The 26,600-nt window shown below is 41.9% G+C and overlaps 1 protein-coding gene across 1 annotated transcript in view; it reads left to right on the forward strand.

The window, feature by feature from the left end:
• Positions 1-26,600, forward strand: part of COX10 (cytochrome c oxidase assembly factor heme A:farnesyltransferase COX10) — a 169,132-nt gene that overhangs the window by 117,839 nt on the left and 24,693 nt on the right. The window lies entirely within an intron of this gene.

The raw sequence follows: 26,600 nt of genomic DNA on the forward strand, positions 1-26,600 counted from the left end.
TTCACAGAAAGTTGAGACCTAATCAGATACACTTTTACCTCATGTTTCATTCCAAGCTAAGGTGTTTAACCATAATACAGAATTTATAGCCAATCGTAACTCTCAAGACCCATCCTTTTACATTAAATAATAATAAATAAGTGTTTTCTTTACAATGGCAGCTCCCAGGCTGTTTGTTATGCATTACTGAGGTCGCCAGAGGATTTCCTCAAATTATGTCCCCATGCCTTTAATAAACTACATAGCATGGCAGAGAGACATTTTAATAGGAACAGGGTCTTTCATCATTACAATAGTACGGAGATAGCAGCCCCAACGGCTGACCTTCACCCCATTGTAAATGTAAAGGCATTGGGGCACTCTTGAGCTCCTAAGTTCTTAAACACAGCTTAATTCACAGAAGATTTTCAAATGTCGCTCATCTCCTAAATATCTGTTGCTGGATAACTGGCTTAGAACTGAAGCTGCAAATACTTTTGTTTAATGACATGTTTGGGGACGGCATATTCAGCAGTGTTCTTTTCAAATAATGTTTATCCTAGAGGTATGCAACTTTTAATATAACTGTATGAAAACAAGTGTGTTCTGTCCTGCTGAGTTCCTTTTCTTCCAAGCATTTTCTCTGAAGAGTGGGAAGCTGGCATTGCCTGAGTGTTGTAAACAAGAAATTTTAATAAGGCAGCTTTATATTTTGACATGTCCAATTACTCATGAAAACATTGTCGTTGCATTTCAAGCAGCAGGACACTCATTCACTCCACTGCTTCAAATAGCTACATTTCAGACAATGAAGGAAAATCCTTAGCGCTAGAACAGAGTTTAGAGAGAATAAAACCCACATCAAAGGGCAGACTAATGGAATGAACAAACATTCGCTATCTTGCTTTTCCCAAAGGGAATAGACATGCCAGTAGCTATGTATCCACACACAGTGTTGATTACATGGTTTATGGTCAACAGGAGTTCTTGTTTCATATTCACAAACTGGTTCTGCACGTTGTTTTTTTCATCAATAGCCATCTATCTTTCTGGTTGTTTGTGCATCTCTTTGATTCTCTGTGCAAGGATACAACTTGTACAGTGCTTTCAAAACTCTTTCACTTCAGATGGAGACTTGCACAAGTCACTGTCTATTCAGCTCACTGTTTCTGTTGGTTGTGCTTTCTGAAAAACTGCAGCAACTCAGTAGAGACATTCCTTTATAAGCAGTTGTGTTTGTTAAATAGAAATCCTGCGGAAACATTTGACCCCTCACGCTTTGCCGCTTTTCAATTCAGCTGTGAGGCCTTTGCCATGGAATTATTTATCAGGGCCTTTAATTGCATGTGGGACCGTTGATAAATCTGAGTGCATTGTGCATCGCATCACATTAGGAAACATCCCAGATGCTCATATATAAGCCAGGAGTCATGGTGCATTTGAGTAAATAGCCCTCCATCTGCTTCTGAAGACCACTGCTGAGTAGCGATATGCACTCCTAATGGAGTTGTCTTAGCCTCCTGTGTCAGCTGCACAGTAGGGGGTAGAGCCTAGTTCGTTTGAAGGAGCACAACGATTGTATCCTATAATCCTTCTGATTATGACCTCCAATATGAACAAACCTTTTGGGATGCACCATTTATGCCAATTCCATTTTTTTAAAAGAAATAATGCCAGACAACTTCCTTTTCTTCAGAACTAGCCATGGGGAAGTAGATTTCTAAGTCCCACCTATTGTGGCATATAACCAAAATAATTAGCTAGTATGGTAAACATGCAAATACCCAGTTGCCTTGTTACTCAGTCTGTTTACAAATTTTATCTGGGTGAACAAATATCAGTGGAGAAAATGTACAGGACCAGAAAGTTCTGGCAAAACATTTCAGTTATATTCGTTACACAGCTTAGAGTATTATGTAATAATCATGGGAGTTTCAGCAAACCTTACAATCTACTTTTGTCACTGACAATCACTAAAACATTTCAGCTTTTCAAAAAACAAACCAACCCACAAGTCCTAATAATTACAGAAAGTCACACCGTCCTACTCCCATCCCCTGCATCATTGTGTTGTTTCTTAAATGTAGTGTATGGCAAGTCAGCACCTGTGTGTAATGCTTCTACTAAGCTGGCTGTGTTTCAGAAGTCAAGAGAACCCTGAATTGCAAGGGAAATAGGTGGCTGCAGTTCCCAAGGTATACACTCTAAAATACTTATGGGGGCTTTCAGGAGGAATTGGGGACTAGAAGTAAGAGCAGCTATGCGGGCGGTTTTATACAGGCCACTATACAGGCCACTATGCACTGGGGCAGAAATAAAGACCGTCAAGTGCAAGTGAGAATACAGATTTTGTAACTATATCCTATAACTAAAGCTATATCCAGAAACAGGGTATAACTAATAGTGAGAAGAGCAACCCAAGAGTGGCATTTCATAGCATGTCATGAATACCCAGGAATTATTGGGGGAGGGGGTATAATATAGCATGCAGTCTTCCCCAACCTGGTGCCCTCCAGATGTTTTGGACTTCAACTCCCATTAATTCCAACCAGCATGGCCAATAGTCAGGAATTATGGGAGTTGCAGTCCAAAACCTATGGAGGGTTGGGAGACATGTGAGTGTATAAACATACATACATACATACATACATCCCATTTTGTGAAGCAGTAGCGATACAACTTGCCTCTGGGATGAGTGTGCCATTTACTTAGTGTTTTGTCCTTATGGAGTCTGTCGAATTTATTCAGATTTGTGTTTGTAAATTTTGTTTTAAGACAATCTACCTCCTTAGCACTCAGTCCTGTTTTTAATCATGTGGGACCTTATCTTACTTAACCACAGCAGCCCGTTATTCAACATGTGCCAAGTAGTTTCAGAAATGACACCACTCAGCAAGTCCATTACCAAACTGCTGGGATAGTAAATGGCTTGCGCCTTGAGTTCTGTTTACAGTAAGTCACATAAAAAGTGCATTTCTTGTATAAATGGTTGAGTTTATGAGGCCTTTAAACAAGGGACAGCTTACGTATTATCAACTTGGCAAGTCAGATACCAGGGCTTACACTTTAATTAGGCATTACTAGCATAGGCATTGCTGCACAGTTTGCATTCCAGAGGCTAAGATACACAAAGAACCCTCTCACACATTTTATTGGAATCTACTTGATAAAGTCACAGTGAATATTGTGCCTATAAATCCTGCTGAAAGGGGACTTAAGCCTTTTCCTGTCCATGCAGTGGAATTTGTATATTAATTTATTTGCTAGTTTGCCTTCATTTTGAATTTCTAATGGCCTGATCAGCTCAAGGTTTTCTGCACAAATATTTAAGAGGATGTGCAGCTATTGCTGTGAACAATGTGCCAGCATCATTCCCTCTATGACAAAAATAAGTGTGCTGCACTAAATAGAGCCTAAATGGAGGAAAGGTCTTTGCAGAAAAATATTTGGAGGGGTGAAACAACCATTCTAACCCAAAATAATATTTATTGTATGTATTAGTACATTTATACCACCCTTCAATCACATTCCCTAGGAGGTTAATAATAATGGATGGTGATGAGGGGTGCATATTATATTATGTTAAACAAGTGGGATCTGCAACAAAATGTTATGGGATAGAGTGCATCTGTTCAGGGCTGCAGCTAGGCAGCCAGGCCCTCTTCCAGGCTACTCCATTCCATTTCTTTTCCCCTCTTACATTCCATATTTTTCCTTAACAGTCAAGTCAGCATTCCACACCCACTGAGTACACTCAGCCCTCATTGGGCAGTTATATATACAACTCCCCTACTTTTTTGTCTCTAAAGTTTCTTGTTTATTTGTTTTTACTTCTACAAACCTTGGGGTTTCCTCAAGCCTGCAGATACCTCCCCCTTGTGCCTACTTGGTTCCTTTTGGCTACATAAGGGTAGGAACATGGATCGTAAGTTTGCTATTAGTACATAAGATATTCCCAGGGTGGTTAGTAATAATAGATGAGGGTGAGGGTTGTATATGCATGTTGCCCTCAGGCTGCCAGAGAACACCTTTGGCAGCAGAGAGCAGCATGTGGGCATACACCTTCAGGAAACTGGAGCTAGGAGTTTAATAGGGCAAAAGAAAGTAAGTGTCCTCTGAATCCAGTTTTCCCACACACACACACACACCAGGGATCCTTTGGCAACAACAGGGACTTTGCCTTTATCATTGAAAGGATGGGATTAAAGGTGCAACCCTATGGGCATGGCCCTGAGCCTCCAAACTCGGAGGCCATCCAGTGCAGAGTGGGAGGAGCAATGGAGGTGATCTTTACCGCCACGCTCCGCCCCCCCAGTCTGCATTTTAGGTAGATGGGCATTTTTGCCCATCTAGCTGAGGCATCGGGGGGGAGGGGAGAAGGCTGGGAAAGACTGGTGATAGCTCATTATCCCCACTGCCCCAGTCCCCTCCCCACCCATGGGAACACCGCCTTTCTGTCCTTTCCGAGGTCGCTTTTGTGACTTTGGAAAGGCAGCTGGCACAGTTCTCTCCATGCCGGCTGCTAGGGGGAAGGGTCAGGGAGCTCAGACTCCTCAATCCAAGGTTGGAGTGCTGACTCTGACCTCGGACCCAGGAATCTAAAGAATGCTATGCCCCCCCCCCTTGCAGGATTGCTCTCTAAATTGACTTTACAGAACCTTCAGACTCATCTGTACCATCAGACACATTCAGAAATTATTTCAATCCGTTATTAAGAATCCAGTGCAACTCTAAGTGAAATAGGTTGTGATGTTGAATTTTAGCTTTGGTTCATACTTGCAACCAGGAGCAACAATGAAATAAAGTGATGAAGAGCCACCATGTTAATAGCCTGCAGTGTAAATCAGGCCCTCTGAAGCACTGCTTGTATAGAGGCTTCGTTCATATGAATCTTCCCTTGGGGTGGGTAGGAGAGAGAAGCATGTGATTGGCGCTTTGCACAATGGACTCAATTCACTGCAAACAATCTGCCTGAAAGAGGCACTATTCGTGCCACTACTATGCCACTATTCTTACCATGATATATCAGTTCACATACCTCATGAATATATGAAGTATAACCTTATTAGTATAGGTTCTAATGTTAAGATTTTTTTTTAGGTGTATGAAAACTAAAGTTAGTAAACAGGTTAGAAGAAGTTAGAATACCTTCTGTTCACATTCCATTCTAAATTTATTTTAATGCCCTGCCTTACACTCAGTCACTCTCTTAGTGAAAAATTATTTATAAACTTGTTTATCAATTTTGAAAATCAAAATAAATATTTATGAAAATGTATAGGTCTAGTTCTGAATTTTATAAGGGTGAAATAGAGAGATGGGTCTGTTTTCGGGAAACAAAGTGACTGCTGTAAACCAGGCTGATTTGTTTATAGTGCTGCTAAAGTTACTAATTCTGGGCAGAAGAGATGGAACATCTGCAACTCAGATTGGTTGGTTAGGATCTGGGAAAACTAATTGACTCCAATTTGGTTAAAATACAATGTGAATTACATTTTCAAACAGTTTTTATTCTCTCATGACAGCAACACTGGGATGTCATGCATTGAGTTATTTTCTTGCTTAGAAAGAAATGAAATCACAGACCTATGTGAAATTTACCACAGCCAATATTTATTTCTTAGCAAATAAGGAGACTCTCTGGCAACTGAAGTAGAGTAAAGGAACAGCAAGGTTTGGAGTAGAAATTCTATGCCAAGGGTCCAAGAGATACTTTGTTTTCCCTTTACTCTTTCCTCCAGGTTGAATAGATTTTTAAATAACTACTTGATGATTTAAATAACTACTTTTCTGAAAGGGTAGTATCCAAATAGCATCTTCCCCAAAATGGAACAGCATCCATTAACAGAACAAATTCCCCATTCCTCCATGTCCCCCCCCCCAAATCTGCTCCAGAGTGTTGGGGGACCATCTGAAACAGTCTTTAGGTGGCGTAGGCAGCTGCAAGGGTGAGGAGAGGAAGGGAAAGTTCCACTGCATAAGCAGAACTCAGCTCATGCAAAGTTGGATATCACCCAAAGTTTCTAATTTTTTAATGCATATATTTCCTGAACAAGTATGCATAGTTTTGTGGCTTTAACAGTTAAACCATATTGGTTTGCAATTTGCGCAAAAACCAGTATAATACATAACTTACATTTATAATGTTTGACCTCTCTCTTTTTTAAAATTTCAGTTCATTCTTTCACATAGAAAAGCAGCTTTAATTCAGTGTTTGGGTTTGGATGATCACAGTGGTAAAAGAAGCCATTCTGGCTTCTCCCCCCACCCCCGTGCCTCCCACATGAGCACCATAATTTGCATAATTACCTGTGCCACAGCACAGGTTGCCGTGTCATCCAAATCTAGCATGTGGCATGGTGGGGGTGGCTTTATACCCACCCTACAACCCATGACATGCAGTAAAGGTTGTAGGCTGAGTATGAAGGTACCCCTGCTGCATGCTGGTTTTGGACAGCACAGAAACCTGTGCTGTAGCATGGGTAATTATGCAGATTATGGTTGTAGGGCCAGGGGGAGAAGCTATGATGGTCCAAACACCCCCAGTGTGTTTGATAGAAGATCCTGGATTCAGTTTTAGGAGACCGAGTGTTGACTTTAACATGCTTATATTAAGCTTGGCTGTTATTCTATTCTATTTTATTTTATTAAGAACATATTATTTTAAATAGACATGTAATTAATGTACTAGACATTTTTTAAAAAATATGGTCCGGTTTAACTTTGGAAACAGAGTTTTAATCCAAATCAGATTTTTAAACTATTTTTATCCACCTTGCTAAATTCACAAGGTAACTGTGTGTACTTCTGAAAATATCTCAAGCTTGTGGGCCAGGGGTGGACCCTGCTTATAGCTTTTATTGCCTTCATTACCTGGACCCAGAGGTGAGCTCATATGACAGAGTAGAGGATTAAAGTTCATATTTTGCAGTTCCTACCACGGCTGCGCCACTGCTGCAGCCTGGTGTTTTTTTCTGTTGCAAATGTTTTAAATCATTGCTCGTAGGCAGTGATCCATGTCTATTAGGCAATTTTTTCCAGTGGATCGGGGACAAGAGTAGGAATGCTTTTCTTATTTAACCTACTGTTCTAACTAAGCTTTTGGGGGGAGTGAATAATGCTTTTGCTATGGCGTATCTGTAAGATGGTTTGAAAGAAACCTAAGAGCCAACCTCGACATAAAACAGGAGACCTGTGGATTGTCTTACAATAGTTTTTGGGTTTTTTAGTTCAATGTAGTTGCTGTGGGCTCCAAATTTGAGCTAGGGGTGTGTGAATCAGCAAAACGTGAACTTGTCGAGATTCTCCCAGTTCCACCTCAAAGCTGGTTCTGCCTCGTGTCTGTTTCAGATTACCAACTTTGTCTTCTTTTCACACGAACATAAAATGCGTATTTTCCCAAATGTACACATCAGTTGTGCACATTTTTTAAAATGTGCACATTTTTCTCCCATTGGTTAAAGTGTGTTTATGCACATTTTTCAAATGCATTGTTTTGATCTCACAAATTGCATTCCACACTCAGACATGTATGGATTTGACCATAATATGCATTTAGGTCTGTGTTCGGTTCCAGGAGGTGCAAACAGGGTAAATTCTGATTCAAAAGAAACTGGAAGTAATTTCTCATGCAACCCTAATCTGAGCACAGTTGAGATAGTGGGAAGGAGGTGGTTAACTTTTTCCTTGTTGGCTGTTTGCCTGTTAAAAATTGACCTCCTGGAGCTGCTTTTCTCCATGCACATAACGATACCTCAGTCTTGTATCAATAAAAGATTTTGATTGGGGAAAATTACTAGGAAAGGGCTAAGGGCACACACACCCCACCACTGATCAAATGAAATTTGGAACCACCATGCCCTCTCCTCCTGAGCCCAGTAGTTACATTAAAGAAAAAGAAAACATTGGGAGATATGGTTTGGCCTGTATCCTGCCCCCCTAAATACTCAGGTGTTGCACCAGGGCAGTATATTCGACCAGAGGGACGTAAATTACCGTAGCTGTTTTGCCACCAAAAACTGCACATTGATGAATACTCTACGAGTATTTATGGAGTTACAAAGCAAATACACCAGTATGTTAGGATTTTTTGGCCTTCAGAGTCCATCCTCCATCTCTGCCAGGCAATTCAGGTATAAATCAAGACCACCTTCAAATTATTACTGGTGAGTCTGGATTACCATGTAGACAAAAGAATGTATTAGCAGCTCAAGAGTGCTTCCTTCGCCTTTGCACATCAAAGGCATCTCTGCTTTTCAGACAATTGTGACTGTTAAACCCCTTTATCAGGAGATAAAATATTATGATGACCATCAAAATTCCTTACTTAAGTGCTTTTAAGCATGGAGCCATTTACCACCTCTCAATGGGATTTTAGGAGCTCTACTTAACCCACTTCATACAAACAGCCCTCTTCTCAACTATTAAGATGTGTGCAATTATCAATATATTTGCTACATTTTTGTACTATTTTAAGGTGTTTACAACCAGCTTTGAATTTTTAGCAAAATTACAAGTACTTGTAGAAAGCGAAGACCACACAGTCTTAATTAAAGAGTAAAGGACTAATGCATTTGACTTCCTTGACATAGTTGAATTCTCACCCCCTCTCTGGCTGCCCTCTGTGCCCAGTCAACTTCTAAAATTTTTATCCCACGTGGAGGGAGCAATCCAATGGCCACTAGACAGCGGCTAGACAGCCATAGGATATCTTGCTTTCTGGAAACTGACCTCCCTCCACTTCCGCATGACATCAGAGGCAGCGCAGAACAGCCCCATCCTCCGCTCTCACAAGAGGAGTGTGGAGTGGCCAAAAAGGGGTGTGTCTGGGGGCATTCCAGGGCCAGGAGGGTGGAAATGCCTGTACAATACATCCAATGTGTTGTACAGCAGCCTCCTTCCCTGCTCAGCCCTCCCGCAGCTAGACAGCCGCAGTCGGCAGTCTAGCTGAAAATGCAGGGCAGGAGAAGCGTGGAGGGAATGATTCTCTCTGTGCTTCTCCTGCCCTGCATTGGATAGGCGGTTGCCTTGGAGTTCAGAGGCAGCTGCCTATCTGGATAGGATTGCGCCCTAAATTACTTTAAACTGCTCTATAGGCTACCTTGGCCAATGAATCCTGCAATAGCGGCTCACTGCATTCTGAATAGAAATAGTTGTAGAGAGAGTCCCTTAATCCACCTAGTGTGCTAGCACCCATTAATGGGCCATAAATAAGCAGACTCAGCCACCATTCAAAGCAGCATCTAAATGACAGTGTCGTAACATGTACCAGTCCTCCCTGCTGCAACTTTTCCTGTAGCCAGCACTGTAATGTGTTGATGAACTCTCAACAAATTACAGGTACCATTATACAATGCAAGTGAAATGTGTAACAAAATATTGCAGTGTGGAAACGGGAGCATAGCACTCACTATTTTGCCAACCCCACCAAAGGCCTTCCTCCTATTTTGCTATATAGTATTAAGGGAGTCAGGTTCAAACCTGAGCATTTTATTGCTATATAGCAGAGTAGGAGTTTCCAAAAAGGGGAAAGGAGAAAAGATGACATTTTTCTTTCTCCCCCTCACCTCCCCCACTCCCTGGCCTTCCCCTGCTGTGATATATAGAACTAGAGGCTCACATTTGGAGATGGCTGCTCACCCCCAAAATGAACTCTTTTTTTGCTACATAGTGACTGGGATCAGATGAAATGCCACAGCTGCCACATTGCATATGCAACCCCCACTCAGGGGTTGTTGTATTGTGTGAATCCAGCAAACATGGGTTATGCAAGGGTTAAACAAACCTCACATAATCCTAAAACAGACAGTGGGTTATGCGAGGGTTGTTTAACCCTCGCATAACCCACACTCACCAGGTTCACACAACATGACAACCCCCGAGCAGAGCTTGCACATTCAAAATGGCAGTCGCATGCGCCCCACATACACCACAGCCTCACCATGGGTTAAATAACCCGTGGTGGGGCTGTCATGTTGTGCACATAGACCCAGGGTGTGGGAGGGGGTTCTGGAGAGTGGGAAAAGGTAAAAATACCCCCTTTCCTTTCCTTTCCTTCCTCCTAAATCTTCTCTGAATAATGTATGGAAGGGAGCTATCAAACCTAACAGCATGCCCCCCTTCCCCTATGTTCAACATTGCTCCTTGCTCTTCATGCCACCAATAGCCTTCTCAATTGTAGCGTCCTGACTCTGAAACACCCAAGAGATGTTACATGATCTGCCGACCTTATCCGTAGCTGATGGGTCTTCCCTTTCTGGAAAAATAGATCTGCCGCACAGTAGAAAGTGTACGGAGGGAGCAATTCTATGGCCACTAGTCAGCAGCTAGATGGCCACAGGATATCTGGTTTTCCGGAAACCAACTTTGGAGCCCACGCTTCAAAGTTGGTTCCTGGACAACCAACTTCCCCTCACTTCTGTGCTGCCTTGGAGGTAACGCAGAACAACCCTGTGCTCCACGCTCGCAAGAGGAGCATGGAGCAGCCAAAAAGGGGAATTCCGGGGCAGGGAGGGCAGAAATGCCTGTACGACACATCCAGTGTGTCATACAGCAGCCTCCTCCCCTGCTCTGCCATCCCGCAGCTAGACAGCCACAATCAGCTGTCTGGCCAAAAATGCAGGGCAGAAGGAGCACGGAGGGAATGATTCCCTCCGTGCTTCTCCTGCCCTGCATTGGATAGACAGTCACCTCCAAGTTCGGAGGAGGCCGCCTATCTGAATAGGATTGCACCCTTAGTGTCTTGTCATGAGCTTAAAGCTTTCAACCAAGTTGGGTGACCAAGATTTTTGCTATTTCTGCATCCTCATGCTCACCCCAAACATGCAAATGAACATCAAACAATTTACAGACTACAACAGCAGCAAATTGGTGGTTCATTATTTGCCTTGAAGTCAAATATTCCAGCTCAGATGCTCAGTGTCCTGCTGAGAACTAGCATAAAGGACCTTCTGCTACATCTTGCCCTTCCTGGTCTAGCACTAACCACTGAATTGAGAATATTAATAAAATCTAAATATCCAGATAGAGCAGAGTTACCACTTATTTAATAGGGAGGTAAACTTATGAGAAGCTTTCTCGTTTTTCGCCCCTCCCTCAAAAGACAGCACCATCTCTCAGGCTTCAGGCATGAGTGGCCAAGAGGAACTCATCTCCCAATGCCCCTGGATTGATGGAAGGAGCCTGAGTTCTCAATTAAAACTGTAATTTAGTTTTGCATTTCAATTTTAAAACCAAACAGCCTCTAGTCCTTTTCATGAGTCATGAACCTTTTTGCATGAGTGAGTGAGAGAATAAGTGAATATGCATATTAGTAATGTTTTTTTCCTCCTCCAGTAATGCTCACTTTGTTTACTTAAATGAGTGCCCTTTTACTTCATTACACTTTTCGTTAATGTAATTCTGCATCTTTGCAAGAGCAGATCCCATCATCAGTTTTCCTGATTGTTCATAAACATTTGAAAGCCAGGGAAAGATGGTGGCAAAAAAGTGCGACACCAGCTTTACTGCTTTTAAGGGCTGTAACTGATATTGCTTAGTGTGTCACCAGCAGGGAAGAAAGGTAGCTCTAGCAATAAATCTGTAATGCTTATGCTTAAAGCTGTGTTTTCCTTTTAATTAGAAGATATATCTCATTACACATGAAGCAGATTTCTGATTAAAACCAGTAATTGAATATAAAAACATATTTGCCCTTACTGTGTTTAAGCATTTTGTAGGTCACAAATGCCACATATAATGTCATTAAATGAAGAGCATAATGTGTAATTTTATAACTGCTTTGATTCAAAGCTTTAGATCTGTATGTGAATGGGTGTAAGTCACACAGAGATGGACTGCAGGTCTATTGTAATTCTGAAATTAAATGTGTATAACAAGAGTATATGCTTGCTTTTTGTTTTTATTTTGTTTTAAAGAAAAATAAACTTTGATGAAACAGCTACTGGTGTGGGAAATGTTTCTTCCAGATTTAGTTTCACTTTTATTACTGTTACTACTGCATTATTCTTCCCATCTGAAAATACTAGTAAATATGGTTTGCGTTATACCAGATATAAATATCACTGCCTAAAAAAATGTGCAGAGAAAGTTAGTGTATGCTTTCAACACTGGGGAATTGCCAGAATTCGGCTGGTTGTGGTGACGTCTTAATTTGTTATGAATGCTTCCTTCATTATAATTAAGTTTCAAGTTAATCCAAGCCTTGCTGAGACAGTCAGACTTGTAGATTCTCCTGTGGGGGAATATACACTACCAACTTACCATGCTGGAAATGTGAGGGAGGCTGTTTCTTAAGTGTGTACTAAAGTGTGACAATACAGATTACCATCACTGCTTTAACCATTTCCTACTTGCTGTTGACTTGATATGCTGGTAGAGAGTGAAGAGCTGTCTTTCCATGCAGCGTTTTGCCATTGCTTCCTGATTCTTTACAGAAATAGATATTTTATTCTGAGTCTGAACATTTTATTGTATTTGACTAATAGCCATTACAAGTAGCATAACTTATTACATCATGTAATAACAGAACATAAACAGATTCAAGTTAACGAATCACCTGCACAGTCCACTGCAATAGCATTCAGAGTGATTGCACGAATATGTTTTGCAGCCTTAGCAAACAAAACTGTTTTGTGTGTAACATAAGGGTCACAATCTGACAGTTACCAACAAATCTTCGCATAGATATTTTTACCCTGTAAGGATGCCAAAATCTGTCCCAAGAATCTCTTCCTGGGGTTTTGATATAAATGATAATACAGGAAATAATGTGAGATCTCCTCTACCTCTCCCATACCAAAGATGCAGAACCGTAGGTTCCTTGGAACATGCCTATATCTTCCATCCAAGAATCTATGGGCATGGTTTGGAAGCATAGTTCTGTAAATGAGGTTCTCAAAGAAGCAAAAGTAAGAGTTTGCAGGTATTGAGCTCTTTCATGATCCGTTTTCAACAAATAATACCACTGAAAAATAGTTTGAACATTTAATTAGATCTAGGTCCTGTCTGTTATCTGTTCCATAAATCCAGTCCTTCAGTTTGTTTTTGGCTCCCAGTATAGTAAAACTATCTGGTAGAAGGTTTTTGGAGGTCAGCAACTCTTGGCATGACTTTGCCCAGCCACCCTTCTTCATTTGTTCTCTTAAGCAAAGCTTAGGGAGGCAATCTTCTGGCATGCCCAGGACCTTCTTATAATATAAAAGGTCCGCCTTCTGAGCCCTTACTTTTACTGATACCATGCCTGTCTCTGCCCTGAGGAAGGAAGCTGGGGTCCCTGGGGGTATTGCCAGTAAGGATCTCAAAAACATTCTGACAAGCCTCCAACCTCTTCAGATTGTTATGCCTGACCTCCAAATCTCAATCCCATATTGGATTTGAGCAGCAACTTTTCCAAGAAACACTTTCAGTGCTGGAGCCACCAACCTGCCTCCCCTGGAGTAGAAAAATTTCAAGATAGCTCAAGTTGTCTTCTGTGCTGTTATTTTAATGTTCTGGAGCTGAATCTTCCAAGAACTTGTCTCATCAAACTACACACACAGGTATTTGAAGGAGGAAGCCTGTTCTTTCTTATTTCTATCTAGCCTCCAGTTGTGCCTGTGGGGATGTTTACCAAAGCAACCCCTTTGACAGAAATCTGTTCCATTTGGCAGAAATCATAAAGTTTGTTCAGACTTCCCTTAAGCCCAATTTTGTTCATGGAGAGCAGTACCAAGTCATCTGCATAGATTAATATCACAATTTTACGGTTGCCTATTGTGGGAGGGAAGTGTTCTGGGGAATTTAATACATTTACAATGTTATTAATATAAAGATTGAACAAATGCAGTGCCAACAAGCAACCTTGTTTGACTCCTTTGGTTGCACAGATTTCTTCTTACAATCACCCATCTGTGCAAACCCTTACCCTCTTAGTTCTGTTTGTATAAAATTCCTGAATTAGGAATAGCGATCTCTTGTCAGTATTGGTCTCTGCAAGCTTATCCCACAATTGACTCCTGTTGATTGAATCAAAGGCTGAGGAGAAGTCAACAAAAGCAGCAAAGAGCCTATGGGAAAGACCAGTCGTATATTTATAAATTAAATTTTGCTGGTGGTGGTTTAGTACTGTCATTTTCATCATCCTCTCCTACTATTGGGATATTGGTTTAGCACTATTATCATCTATTTCCAATTTTGAATCTTCCCATGCCCATATGAAGTTTACAAAACCCACTCATAAGAGTAGGTATCATCAAACTCTGAGATCCATAAGGGTACAAAAAACCTTAAGGAAAAAAACCCAGCGCAGTGATAACTCAGTGACACAGAATGACAGAAGGAGGGTGGGGGGAACTCCTGATCAGGTAGGATAGCTAATGGAATGGAGTAGCTGGGGGCGGGGGATGTAAACCAGGTGGGAGAGGGAATGGTATGGTATGGAGTGGCTGCAGAAAGAGGACTGTGGAGGAGAAAAAGAGATATGAAGTGTAGAATGAATCATGTCATTGTCTGGATAGGTGATTTCCTGGTTCACACTGAGAAGTTGCCTTAAAATGTTCCAGGGATAGAAGTGAGAGCTGCCCATAGACATCAGTGGAGAAATCCAAGATTTTAATGTAGCTAGGATTGGGCACACATGTGTCCAACCTGCCCCTGCCTGCCACCAGAAAACACCCAAAACAGAGAGGGGGAACCCAAAACCACCCAGTGAGGACTGAGTGTGCTGACTCACTAGAGGGAGAAGAAAAAAAGGAAACTGGGGGAGGGGGAGAAAGAACGGATAAAGTGGCTAGAACCCTAAACAGAAGCATTCTGCACTACAACATTTTTTTAAAGGGCCCACTTGTCGATATTTAATATCAGTTTTAGTCTTTCGGTGCTCATGTCTGTGTATTCAAAGCCACACCACTCTCACACAATAGGGAGTTATCAGCAGATTTGGGGGAACCCCAAGATTTGCAGAAGTATAAAAAAAAAAAATTGGAAAAATATACAAGGGCGGAATCCCAACAAATGCCCTAATGAGGACTGAGCATACCCAGTGGACACAGAATGCTAAGTGACTGCTAAGAGGAAAAACACTGAAAACTAGATGGGAAAGGGAGGAAAAGGGGCTGGAAGAGAAAGAGACACATAGATATAAAAAGGGTAGAGATCACCTTTTTATTGTCTAGATAGACATTTCTTGCTTCACACTTAAAATCTGTTTTTAAATGTCCCAGGGAAAGAAATAAGAACTGCCCATGGAAATCAACTGGAAATCAACATCCAGGGCATTAATGCAACTGGGCTTAGTATTCCCCACAAACTGCCCCCCCTCCAAAAAACCTCCAGCCCAATGGGACTGAGGATTTTCAGTCAGCACAGAAAACTGACTGTTTGCAGAGGGGAGCCAGAAAACAGAAGTGGGGAAGGGGAATAGATTGGAATGACTAGAATCCAGAAAAGAACCACTCCACACTGCAGCATTTTATTACTAACTGACTGATTGGCAGGGGGTGGAGTGGACAGAAAAGGAGGGATGAGAGTGGGACTGGAATGAAGTGGCTGGAAAAGGAAGTCAGAGGAAGAGAGAGATTTTTTAAAGGGTAGAGAAAACCTTATCATTGTCTGTCTGGATAGGAGATGTTCTGGTTCACATTGAGAAGCTATTTTTAAATCTCCACGGGGTTGGAACTGAAAAATCAATGGAGAACTATTTTAATGTAGCCAGGACCACCCAGCCCTTGTGAGTAATCTCTCAGTGGCTGCATGTCAATGGAGGGTGGGACTGAGGGCTTTTGAAATTAGGCCAAGGACTACAGGTTGCCCACCTCTGCTTTAGGTCTTTGATTAGACTTCCTCAGCTATGAGGACCGATGCCTTATTTTAAACAAAACAATTAGGAAATAAAATATAAGGTTGGCTCTTAATTACCATGAGTGGATTTCAGCTCACAAATCAGGGCTTTTCTGCTTCCTCTTTTCCTTTGCAGCCCCCTTTACCCCACCTAAATCAGTTGTTCTTGAGGGTTGGGAAACCCTTCGGAATGGTATGGGATGTGGTAGGAAGGAGAAATCAGGAACTCCCGCTTGCGAAAACACACAGGCCTTCCTCTCTCACATGAGCACCTTTTGGACCAAAGCCATAAAACATGCACCTGAAATAATGCTGTAACTATATGCTTGCTAAACTGAATAAAGTCCATTGTCTATGGAAAATGCTTACATTCCACCATCCATGAATGTCCGATGAAAGGCATGTCTAGAGCTGCGGAGCAGCTATTTGGAATGACAGTGTGCCTTCAGTGGTCATACTTAAGGCATGGCACGCATTAGAAGATACAGGTCTTTGCCTTCAGTGGAGGTCATAGTGGCACCTTCGGAAAGATGTGGTCTTCTAAAGAATGTAGGTCTTTAAAAATGTGTATATAACACTGCTCGGCAAGTGTAAACAGTACAGTGGTGCAGTAATTATGCCCAAATAACCCCTATAAAAGTGCTTAATGTGGTTTGGCTGAGCTTCTGTGGATATAGCCGGAACTGTAGGTGGGGCCCAGCCTTTCAAGTCTGGACAGCATTTGCTGCCACAATGTTGACATGAAAAAAAGGGGGGGCTTGTGGAGTTTGTGTTTCAATTCATGACTAATTGAGGGTTACATGCTCGACGTTACTATCTCAAAAACAAATACATGAATTCATTGTTCAAATGAAACATCAAACTGCAAACCTTTCCAATGTCCTTATGGGCTCTATCATTCGTGTTCTGTCTTCATAACTACTTGCTTGGAGGTTCTGCTGTTTCTAATCAGCATGATGTTGACATGTTTTTTAAACATCATGGTTCTTTTTATTGCAATAAATTGTTTTGATAGTGTTGTATGCAGATGAAATTCCTGTCTCTAGGAGCAATATTGAGATTAATCTAAGACATCAATCTCACCTTTACTGCCTTGGTATCACTGTCACGTCAGAACGTTATGAAGACAATGATAATTAAACATTGCTCCTGTGGGCAGCAGGAAAGCAATTACGATTTGAGAAAAATAAGTGTGGCATTGCTGGCAGAACACAGGAAAGAAAGCAAAAGAGACAGAGTAAAAGTAAGTTTCTAGATTAGCATTGCCAGCTTGCTAAGGCCTACATACCCAAAGCTAGAGCGCCAAAGGTTGAGGTTCATTTGGGCTCAAAGAGGATGGCTACTTCTATTAACATGTTCAGAATATACCAAGGAGCATTATACCTCAGTCATTGTGAGATATCGGCACAATCTCAGGGTTGCTGTCTTGTTAGGATTCTGGACTGTAGATCAAGGATGGGGAACTTCCAGCCTGCTGAGGCTCCCTGCCTGTTGGACAAGGGATTGGGGAGCTGACTTCATCTGGAACCAGTGTGGCCCTCAAGAAAGAAATGCTTCACACCTCAAGGACAGTTTCTTGACTTCTAGAGATAGTTTCTTAACTGATCTTTTACCCTTATAAAGGTAAAGGTGTCCCCAACCAGTCGTGTCCGACTCTAGGGTGTGGTGCTCATCTCCATTTCTAAGCTGAAGAGCCAGCGCTGTCCGAAGACGCTTCCGTGGTCATGTGGCCGGCATGACTGAACACCCAGGTGCACGGAACGCTGTTACCTTTCCCGCCAAAGCGGTACCTGTTTATCTACTTGCAATTTCTTGCTTTCGAACTGCTAAGTTGGCAGGAGCTGGGACTGAAGATAGGAGCTCACTCTGTCATGCAGCACTCGGGTCTCGAACTGCTGTCCTGCCAATAGAAGCTGTATTGTGTAGAGGAAAAAGGAGCTATAAATGTGTTAGAGACAATAAAACAAATTTATTTTGATTGGAATGTGGAATTTATTTCCAAGATTGTTCATTAAGGGTGATTATGCTCAGTCACATTTTGGAACCTGGGCATTCTGTTATAGTCACTATTTAGTATTGTTGTGCTCTCATGCAGGTGTGCCCAATTCCTGAATGCTTTAGGTTGCAATACTATACATAGTTTCCTGAGTCCCACTGAACTTGGTTGGACTTAGTCTGAGTAGACATGCCTAGGATTACACTGTTTTACTATCACTTCCCACAAGGACAGTAGAGTCCCTGATTATCTGAAGGAGCTCTTACTTGCTTTGAATTTGCTTCAGTCTTGAATAATCTCCCTTGATTGTGTAAACAAGTGTTGAGGGTTTAAAGGGGCTCTTATTTTGGAACAAGTAGATTTGCAAATGTTTTGCTGTGTGTGCATATATATGGTGCTTCATACAGTAAGTTGTAGCTTCTGTTTGCAGACTCAAAGCTGTTCCTGAGTGAAATAACTGTGTTCAAGCAGGCTTTTATATTCTGTCTCTCACAAATGGGCTGATTATGCTGTCATTCTGACTCTCATGTAGATGGAGGCTGTGCGTTCATATTTGTCCATTTAGTGAGATTTCTTTATTCTAATAATAAAATGTCCGTAATAATTGCATATTGAGTTGTGCACAAGAGCTTCTCAAGTAAACGCACTCAAGAGTTCAAGTGGTGTGTTTGCATGCATGCCTACATCTCCATGTATGTGGTAGACAAAGTGTAGGAGGGGCTGAAAAGTGAATCGATGCCCATTTCTAGTTTTAATGTATCGGTATCCAAGCTGTTCTTTACCCTAATTTCATGTGTTTCTTCTCCAGTCTGACAGACTTTTTTTGGCTGGGGGAGGGGGGAAATTATGCTTTGTCAATGGCAGCTTGAGCTAAAGGAGCAGGAAACCAACCCATTTATTCCACTGTCTTGTGGATGCTGTTCTGGATCCTAACCACAAGGTTAAAGGGGCTCTGCCCCAGTCAGACATTACTGGAGACAAATGTCAGTGAGTTTCAGACTGAGAAAACTCTGATTATTAACTCCATTCAGGCGTATCTTTCCCCAGTAAAGCTTTTATTCACTCCCAGTGCATGTGAGATGTATTCTTTGCAGACCCAAGGGGAGGCATAGCTCATGTTGAATTTTCCTTGAGATTTCAGAATGTACCAAATATCGGACAGACTTTGGCTCATAACTTTCACAAAGGCCATAAGTTTCTTGACACAGGCTACTTTTCTCTTTCTCTTTTAGCCATAATGTGATTGTGATTGAAAAACCAAACAGAATAGCCACATCTTATTAAGCTATGCTTAAACTGATGTATGGAAGCAAAACCTAAGAAAATGCAGAGGGGAGGCTCCACAGTTTAGTGGCAGAGCATATTTTATCGGTTTATTTTATATCCCACCTTTCAACAGGTTCCCCAAGCATATGTTTGACATGTGTAAAGTTCCAGGTTTGGTCCTCAGCACCTTCTGTTTAAAGAGATCGAAAGTAGCCAGGCTGGCAAAGATCTCTGTCTGACACCTTGGAAAGCCACTGCTAGTCAGAATAGACAGCACTGTGTGGAGTAGTGCTTCTTGGCTGTCTACTGTAGTGGCACTGCAGGGCAGTAGAAAATATCTCTAACGGTACCCATGATGGGTGCCTGTATATTGCAGAACCATGCAAAGCTGTTTCTCTGATATTTCCTTTCTTGAAGTGGGGGTAGAAGAATGTAGGATGACGCATACTGCGCTTTTGCTAGTCAGAAGCAAAGGTCTCTGCCTGGGTGACTATAACAAAACAACTTAAAGTAACCTGTTCTGTAGAATAATACTATTGTCTGTGAATAGCAGGAACCAGTTGTGTGCCCTTGGGCACTCTGGGGGTGGTTCAGAGGAGTGCCAGAGACAGACATCTGTGTCTGTTTGCCTGAGATTCACTTGCTTTATGGATAGGAGCTGGCTTTGGCTCACTTTTGCCTTACAGGGTTGTACCACAAGTATACAGAATACATCCTATTCATGTCTCATCAAAGTTCTCCCATAACTCCTGATTACACCTTTATTATCACTGGTGATCTTATAAAAGAATCGAACACACCAGCAGGATCATCAGGTCTCAGGCTATGTCTATAAACATAGACATGTTTACACAGAAAAACCTGTGTGTGACTTGTCAACACAGCAGATGTTACACTGGGGGAAATGGAACATATTGTGCCCTGTGGGGTCTGTCACTGTCACACAGGTACACTTCAGAGTGTGACTGCATTGAATTTCCAGGAGGAAACTCGCTTCTTTTTTTTCTGTTGTAGATCCTGAACACCAGTTTAGTCTTTCCTTCTGAGATTAAATACGGCAGTCAGTGTTTCCTGGAAAACAGCCTTTCCACTTTCAAGATGCACATATCTATTCCACAGAGAAAGCACTTTGAGTTTTACATCTTCCCAGCACAAACAGCTTTTAATATTAGGGTTTACTTGTGAATCACCTATTGAAATAACAAAGGATATTTGCACATGGTGGCTTCTGGGATCGGTTTAGTACTATGGAGAATCGGTAAATATCAGCCAGCAGCATTACAGGGAAGTAGTTGCGTTCACTTCAGAAAGATCTTTTAATCATACCATAGCCCTGTGATATTGTCTCTTCCACAGTGTGCAATCAGCTGCTCATTGAGCTGACTTTGCAAGGTGTGAAAATGTAATTAACTTATTTTTCTACCAGATGTAATGGTGCAAATATGTCCGGTCCTATATAACAGATGACCACTGTAAGTAGTGCATTGCTGTCTAAAGAACCAGGATAAGCAACTGTCTTTGGGCAATGATTTTTTTTTTCTTCCAACATAAAAATACCCTTGGAGGAACACATATTTTAAAGGAAATATTATTTGGGATGTCAAAAATATAAATAAAATCCACATGGTTTTTGGAAGGAAGCTTTGTATTCAGAAGATGAGATTCCCACACACCCCTGTGCAGGTTTTCCCTTTGGAATGTGTTTCATGTGGCTCCATGGGTGTTTTTGCATGGAGGAAACTGCTTTAACAAAAACAGCACTAATAAGTGTGTGATACGCAGTAGACAACATAGACTTTCATTCAGGATGGAGAACCTTTTCACATTCTTGTTTCTGTCAGAAGAGTTGAACAGATAAGTACCGTTTTAGTTGTGTTACAAGTCACTTGAAGGACTCTGCTCTCCATTTGAATTAAACTGTCAGATTTTTAACCACATTCAGGTTGCTTGTGTTTCTATAAAACATATTAGGCAAGCAAGCTTCTTGGGCCTCATTAAGTTTCCAGCAGTGTGTGTGTGTGTGTGTGTGTGCATGTGCGCGCAGTCAGATTGCTATGGTTCTTTAGGCAATTGTTACAAACAGCCGAAGGTAATTTCTGAGAGCAGTGCACTAGTGAATCCTACGACAAATATCGATGTTCACTTTTTAGCAGAAGATGTCAGAATTAAATATTTTACACACACCCTAAAGACTTAAGATTCATGACAGCTCTATAAGGGGGATGCTTCACTTTTTGCTCTGCTAATATTGTTATTAGCAGGCATTAGGTGTTCACATTACTTGACCAAGTGAACTCTCCATCTCTTCCAGTCAATTTGCTTTACAATATAGCCATCTTTCCTCTTGTGTTGGCTTTAGACAAATGTTTTAATCATTAGGCCCATAGCTTTCACCTAAGATCAAGAAACACAGAATGGAGAGATCTGCAACCTGCCAGTGTTGATCTGTAATTTATTTTATTAATTCCATTTGAGTCCTATCCTTCCTCCTAGGAGCTCAGGGCAGCATACATGGAATTATCCTATTTTGTCCTCTCAGTGCCCTTGTGGGGTAAGTTAGGCTGAGAGACTTGCCCAAGACTGTCCAGTCAGCTTTATGTCTGAGTAGAGATTTGAACCCAGATCTCCCTGGTCCATGTCTAGTCTACTTATTTACTGCACTGTATCAGCTCTAGTAAATTTTAGAGAGATTTTAGTAATCTTCATGCTGATCTCCCAACAGTTCAAACGTTGAGATTGGTCAGTCTTTCACTTTTAACAACCTTCTATCGGAAACTGCAAGCCAGCTTTGTGGAAGACCAATGCAGGCTGCAGCTGCAGACTATTCAGTAGTGTCACTGAAGGACTACACAAAAGGAAAGAGAACATCTGCATATGGGTGACGTGCGGGTGCAGTCCTTTACCCTGGTGTGCAGAGACGAAGTTAAACACCACCAGAAGCATTAAATGCTCCTGCAGTTCTCCTCAGGACCTGGCAACATTCATGTGAATAAATCTGGGGGAGGCATTCATGAGGCTACATCTTTGCGGTGAGGCATAGGAAAGCAGTCACACCAAATTTGCCACCGTTGGTGTGTAGCAGAAGGTCATCTCATTTTCTCATGTATGGGAAACAAAAGGAAAAGTTACTACTTTTTCACTGTGCTTGGCATCTTCAGAGTCCAGCTGATAGTCCATACCCAGCGTATGGCCCATATGTTGAGATATATTGGGGGCAACAACTTGGGGCATACAACAACCAGCATCCCCAGAGGGTCAACTAGAGTGGGTCATTGAGAGAAGGAATGAAATGAGACTATGAAGCACTTTGTCCGCACATTTTTCTTGGCCTTGATAGTCAACCATTATTTTTGGAAGCCGCTGACCCTGCTGTCAGTTTCCCCGGCATCTCACAGAGGATTTGAGGTAGGATCTGGAGCAATTTTTCATCATGCTAGGCTTTGGAAACAGTGAGAGATCTATTTTTATTTGTTTCCAAAGCCCAGTGTGAAGTAAGACAGATCCCTTCCACATTCTCTGTGCATGCCAGACAACTAAGGAGAGGGTTGGGGCCAGTTTCTCCCATCCAGTGTGATGTGAGAGACCCTCAGCCACTAGAAAGAGATTTATGGTCACCCCTGGCCACCTGGCAACTTCATTTGTGGGCCCCCACTTTGCGCAATGAAAATCCTTGTGTGTAGTAGTAGTAGTGATATCTTAGGTGGCATTTGTATGTATTGGTGGTTACCAAGAATTTAAAGACAAGATAATTAGTGTCAAGGTTTGTTGTGCTAGACTTACATAGCTTCTTATAACCTACATGTTGTCTCTGGACCTCAACCAGCAATGGAACTTCTTTGCTGTACTGAGTAGTGTGCAGTACACAGGCCAAGACATTATACCAGTCTGGCATGCAGATGATTTTGTGTAGATGTTTGGAATTGGGGCTTTTTTTTAATCCTGTGATTTCAGGACTTAATAAATTGTGACTTTAGCATTTGGCATGCTAAGCCACTTTACTACATGAAAACTGAATAAGGTCTAAAAGAAATCACCTTGTGGTAGCTTTTCCACTTCAGAAATAATAATGTACCAGCAGAGTCACTTAGCAGTTGAGAGAGGTGCTTTAAAAAGTTGCTTTGTTTTTGCTGCTTCTGTCCATTTCCACAGTGTTAGGGAAAATATCTTTAATTCTTATCTTTGTGCAAGAGAAAACTATAAAATCATCTGAAGCGGTAACTAAATTGCCTGGCTCCCTCTTCCCTCCTAGCTTCTTCTTCCTCCCCTACAGTCCATTCAGCAAAAAGCTAGCTTTACCATTTCCAAAGATCTTGGGATCAGTCCAAATACCTAGCTGAAGTGGAAGTGATCGAGTGTATCACATTAAAAAAATCTGTTACTTGATAGTTAATGTTGTGTGAATTTAGACCCAAGTGTTTTAAGTTTGATACTTTGAATGGGTCCATTGCAAGCTGCATATAGTCAAAAGAACAACTGTTCTTTGCTCAGAAGCTTGTGAGAAAAATGTGATAAACATTGTTGTTCAGTCGTTAAGTCGTGTCCGACTCTTCGTGACCCCATGGACCATAGCACGCCAGGCCTTCCTGTCCTCCGCTCTCTCCCGGAGTGTGCTGAAGTTCATATTCATTGCATCGGTGATGCTATCTAGCCATCTCATCCTCTGCCGTCCCCGTCTCATTTTGCCTTCAATGTTCCCAGCATCAGGGTCTTTTCCAGTGAAAAAGATGCATTAGGTGGCCAAAATATTTGAGCTTCAGCTTCAGTATCTGTCATTCCAATGAGCACTCAGGGTTGATTTCCTTGAGGACTGACTGATTTGACCTCCTTGCAGTCCAGGGGACTCGTGTAAGAGTCTTCTCCAGCACCACATTTCAAAAGCATCAATTCTTTGGCGCTCAGCCTTCCTTATAGTCTAGGTCTCACAGCCATACATTACTATTGGGAAAACCATAGCTTTGATTATACAAACCTTTGTCGGCAAGGTGATGTCTCTGCTTCTTAATATGCTGTCTAGGTTTGCCATAGCTTTCCTCCCAAGGAGCAAGCGTCTTTTAATTTCATGGCTACAGTCACCGTCTGTGGTAATCTTGGAGGCCAAGAAAATAAAATCTGTCACTGCTTCCATTTCTTCCCCTTCTATATGCCAGGAAGTGATGGGGCCAGATGCCATGATCTTAGTTTTTTTTAATGTTGAGTTTCAAACCAGCTTTTGCACTGTCCACTTTCATCCTCAATAAGAGGCTCTTTAGATTCTCTTCGCTTTCTGCCATTAGGGTGGTATCATCTGCGTATCTGAGGTTGTTGATAATTCTCGCGGCAATCTTAATTCCGACCTGTGATTCATGCAACCCAGAGTTTCTCATGATGTACTCTGCATATAAGTTAAATAAACAGGGCAACAATATGCAGCGTTGTCATACTCCTTTCCCAATTTTGAACCAATCGGTTGTTCCATGTCCGGTTCTTACTGTTGCTTCTTGACCCTCGTACAGGTTTCTCAGGAGACAGGTGAGGTGGTCTGGTACTCCCATCACTTTAAGAATTTGCCACAGTTTGTTGTGATCCACACAATCAAAGGCTTTAGCATAGTCGATGAAGCAGAAATAGATGTTTTTCTGGAATATAAACTGACCTTTTCCCGTCTTGTGGCCACTGTTGAGTGTTCCAAATTTGTTGGCATATTGAGTGCAGCATTTTAACAGCATCATCTTTTAGGATTTTAAGTAGCTCAGCTGGAATACTGTCATCTCCGCTAGCTTTGTTGTTAGTCATGCTTCCTAAGTCCCATTTGACTTCACTCTCTAGGATGTCCGGCTCAAGTTCAGTGACCGCACTGTCATGGCTATCAGGGACATTAAGATCTTTCCTATATAGTTCTTCTGTGTATTCTTTCCACATCTTCTTAATCTCATCTACTTCTGTTAGGTCCCTGCCTTCTTTGTCCTTTATCATGCCCGTCTTTGCACAAAACATTCCCTTGAGAGCTCCGATTTTCTTGAGAAGATCTCTAGTCTTTCCCATTCTATTGTTTTCCTTGATTTCTTTGCATTGTTCATTTAAGAAGGCCTTCTTGTCTCTCCTTGCTATTCTCTGGAAATCTGCATTCAATTGGATATATCTTCCCCTTTCTCCCTTGCTTTTTGCTTCCCTTCTTTCCTCAGCTACTTGTAAAGCCTCATCAGATAGCCACTTTGCTTTCTTGCATTTCTTTTTCTTTGGGATGGATTGAGTTGCTGCCTCCTGAACAATGTTACGGACCTCTGTCCATAGTTCCTCAGGCACTCTGTCCATCAAGTCTAATCCCTTAAATCTATTCGTCACCTCCACTGTATATTCAAAAGGGATATGATTTAGGTCATACCTGAATGGCTTAGTGGTTTTCCCTACGTTCTTCAATTTAAGCTGAAATTTTGCAACAAGCAGCTCATGATCTGAGCCACAGTCAGCTCTGGGTCTTGTTTTTACTGACTGTATAGAGCTTCTCCATCTTTGGCTGCAAAGGACATAATCCATCTGATTTCGATATTGACCATCTGGTGATGTCCATGTGTAGAGTCGCCTCTTGTGCTGTTGGAAAAGAGTGTTTGCTATGATCAGCGTGTTCTCTTGGCAAAACTCTATTAGCCTTTCTCCTACTTCATTTTGTACACCAAGGCCATGCTTGCCTGTTATCCCGGGTATTTCTTGACTTCCTGCTTTAGCATTCCAATCCCCTATGATGAAGAGGACATCTTTTTTTGGTGTTAGTTCTAGAAAGTGTTGTAGGTCTTCATAGAACCGATCATCCTCAGCTTCTTCGGCCTCAGTGGTTGGGGCATAGACTTGAATTACTGTGATGTTGAATGGTTTGCCTTGGATTCGTACTGAGATCATTCTATCGTTTTTGAGATTGTACCCCAGTACTGCTTTTCCCACCCTTTTGTTGTCTATGAGTGCTACTCCATTTCTTCTAAGGGAATCTTGCCCACAGTAGTAGATATGATGATCACCTGAATTAAATTCACCTATGCTTGTCCATTTTAGTTTGCTGATTCCCAAGATGTCGATGTTCAATCTTGCCATCTCATGTTTGACCACCTCCAGCTTACCTTGATTCATTGATCTGACATTCCAGGTTCCTAAACAATATTGTTCTTTACAGCATCAGATTTTCTTTTCACCACCAGACACATCCACAGCTGAGTGTCCTTTCGGCTTTGGCCCAGCCGCTTCACTCTTTCTGGCGCTACTTGGAAATTCCCTCTGTTCTTCCCCAGTAGTATATTGGACACCTTCCGACCTGAGGGGCTCATCTTCCGGCGTCATCTCTTTTAGCCTTGTGATACGTTCCATGGGGTTTTCTTGGCAAGAATCCTGGAGTGGGTTGCCATTTCCTTCTCCAGTGGACCACATTTTGTCAGAACTCTCTGCCATGACCTGTCCGTCTTGGGTGGCCCTGCACGGCATAGCTTATGGCTTCACTGAGTTACGCAAGCCCCTTCGCCATAGCAAGGCAGTGATCCATGAAGGGGGTGATAAACATTGCATTCCACTAAATTAAATC

The sequence above is a fragment of the Heloderma suspectum genome, chromosome 2, assembly GCF_057233095.1.
Source record: "Heloderma suspectum isolate Gila_16-S chromosome 2, 16-S_ref, whole genome shotgun sequence".
Classification (NCBI taxonomy): Eukaryota; Metazoa; Chordata; class Lepidosauria; order Squamata; family Helodermatidae; genus Heloderma; species Heloderma suspectum.